Source organism: Nycticebus coucang, chromosome 4 (assembly GCF_027406575.1).
Source record: "Nycticebus coucang isolate mNycCou1 chromosome 4, mNycCou1.pri, whole genome shotgun sequence".
Classification (NCBI taxonomy): domain Eukaryota; kingdom Metazoa; phylum Chordata; class Mammalia; order Primates; family Lorisidae; genus Nycticebus; species Nycticebus coucang.
The window spans coordinates 41,222,822-41,225,542 of record NC_069783.1 but is presented as its reverse complement, the minus strand read 5'-3'; the positions used below and the strand labels follow the sequence as shown (position 1 = coordinate 41,225,542).

The window sequence follows — 2,721 nt, the reverse complement described above, 5'->3', positions numbered from 1 at the left end:
CGAGGGGTTCCAGGATCTGAATCTGGGGTTGGGGCGGGTGAGAGCATCTGAAAGTTGTGGCTGTTGGCTGAGGAGACCAACAAGACACCATCCTCCATCCTCTTCCTTTGAAGTGTCTAGGTCTTCCTTTTCATTGGTGTGGACAGAATTTCTTTCTGCAGTAGGTCCTTTGGGGGATTTGGAGAAACAACCCACTGACCACAGAGATCAGTGATAAGACAGGGTTTATTAGATAAAGTGATGGAAGGAAGGGCACCAGACTTCTGGCAGAGGGGAAGACCCAAGTGGGAAGTCTCCACGAGGGTTCTGTGGTCTAGGGGTATAAGGTCTTGAGAATTAAATTTGGCCAGGACTGGGTAGAAGGGGGAGACACCTTTTCAAAGTTAATGAGCTTGTTAATAATTGTCCTCCTTACCCCCAGCTCCGGGCAAAAGGACAGGGCATTCCCTTTAGACGAGGCCTGGTGGCTCACTTGAAATTGCCCAGGCGTAGGAAATATGGGGGGTTCCCAGTCCAGCCCCCAAGGGGGAGAGGGAACCCTGTATCACCGGTCCGGGTAGTAGTTCCATCCAGAATAAACGAACTCTCAGGTCCACAAAAACAGTAACAAACCGCCCTTTTGACAGACCATGTTCGGAAGTCCCCCCAACTAAACTAGCTCGGGCTTTGCCCACATCTCCTGGCGACTTGGGGCAGGGCGCGTCCACCCACCACTTGGCATGACTTCCTGCCCCCCGAGAGAACTTCCGAACTGGGATACGTGACCCGCCACTCGGTGGCCCTAGAAAACGTCTCCTCCCCGGCCTGCCCGCTAATCCCACCAGTGTACACTGACGGCAGGGAGAAGGGGCGCGGCACTGGGAGGGAAAACGCCCCGGCACTTTTCCCCAAACTCTGCAAATCTGCCCGGGGAGGGCGGGGTGTCTGGGGGAGGGAGGCGGGCTCGCAGTCTAGGGGGTCTCTGCAGACCAGAGGGAGGGGGCCAGAGCTCGGTATTACTAGTTACGCGGTATTACTAGCCCAGCCCGCTCGGGATCGCCCCACAGCTCCACTCGCGCCCCCGCGCCGGGCCTCGGGCCCCAGCTGCCAGAGTGGTCGGCGGTGCTCGGGCCCCGCCCTGGGGCGAGGGGCCGCGGCCTGGCCCCGGGGCCTCATCCGGCGCAGGGAGCTCCGGCTCCATCTGTGGAGTGAAGCGTCTGGGATAGTCGACCCCGCGCCCAGCCGGGGCCTCACCACCACCACCACCGTGCAGCGCCCGACACCTCCGGTCCGCACCTGCAGATCTGTGGCCCGGGCCTGGCGGTTAAAGGACCCGCCAAAGAAGAAGGACGAGGAGGGAGCAGAAGGTAGATACCCGAGTTGGAGCGGCTGCCTGTTGATCCGGGGAAACAAGTAGCTTGGAAAACGGGTATGAAGTGCCACGGGGAAGCAGGTTCCGCTGCTTCCTGCCTGCGGCCGAGCAAGACAAGCAGCAGAGCAGTTAGGAACAGAAACAGAGAAGCCTTAAGAGTAAGAGAGACTAACTCCCTCGGCAAGGAGTAACATAAAAGGAAATGCCGACATCCAAAAGATTCGTGCTCCAGGTGAGGCTCGAACTCACAACCTCGGCATTGCTCGGCATGTACTGCTGTATAAGTACCGCGCGCTAACCGATTGCGCCACTGGAGCTCCGCTGAACCGGCCTCGCGAAGGATCTATCAGGGTATGCTCAGGCCTGTGCGGGCCTCGGCGGAGCATGCGCGTCCGCCGCGCGCGGCTTGGCGGGAGCGGGCCCAGGCACGAGCCTTACTCAACTTGGGGCGGGGCACACGGCTGCGGCCGCCCCCAGCCGAAGAACATGGGGAAGACAGCGAATAGATATTCGCTTCTGCGAGATCGGGGGTCAGTTCGCATGGCGTGACGGAAGGGCCACTGGGCCATGCAGAGAGCACCTCCCGCTGCCTTGGGCAGCGCCGTAGGAGGAGCGGCCCGACACCCCAGCCGCGTCCTGTGGGTTTCGCCTCCCGGGAGCGGCCCGCGAGGGGAGGGGGCAGCCCACAGGAGCCGGCGGGCGGGCTTAGCCGCGGCAGGGACGCGGACCGGGAGTGGGGCCGGCCGGGCGGCCTCGGCTCCCTGCCGCTCGCAGTCCCACGCCCCGGGTTGGGAAGTCAGCGAGGAGGCCGGACCGATTCCCCGCGGACCTGGCAGTGGGACGGTCCGCTGGAGCTGAAGGTCCGTGAGCGCGTCCCCGCCGCGGGTGCTGGGCCCGGGTGGCCAGGGGCGGCGACCGACTTTCCCAGAGCAGGCGGGCAGGGGCGTGGCCCCGGGCCTTTTCGTACTGTCAGGTTTTCTGCAGCTCCGAGTCCGGTCCTAGTGGGTGCTCTGGAGCTCCCGACGGGAGGCGTGTCCCCAAATCCTGTCAAGCCGCTGGTATTCCTAGAACACGAAGATAAACTGGGCTTTTGAGAGGTTGCGGCCTACACCCTGCGTGTTTTGTTGGGTCACAGAATGTTTAACTTTACACTAATTTCCAAAGCAAGAGATCTCATGCAGATACCTGGATATGCATTTAAATAGACAAAACAACAAGGAAATCTAAACTTTGCTCTTGAATTATGACTGTCCTACTCATAGGCACTTTTGTTTCATCCTTTTAAAAAGAAAGAAAACTTTTCTGGGTAAATGCCTAGTAGTGGAATTGCAGGGTCTAATTTGAGTTTTTGAGGATTCTCCATTATTCTT

General features: G+C 59.9%; 1 non-coding gene across 1 annotated transcript; it reads right to left on the bottom strand.

The window, feature by feature from the left end:
- Window positions 1-1,575: 1,575 nt before the first annotated feature.
- On the bottom strand, window positions 1,576-1,668 carry TRNAI-UAU (transfer RNA isoleucine (anticodon UAU)). Its single transcript is given in 2 exon segments — window positions 1,576-1,611; window positions 1,631-1,668. It is a non-coding gene; the product is annotated as a tRNA-Ile (tRNA).
- Between the last annotated feature and the right edge of the window lie 1,053 nt (window positions 1,669-2,721).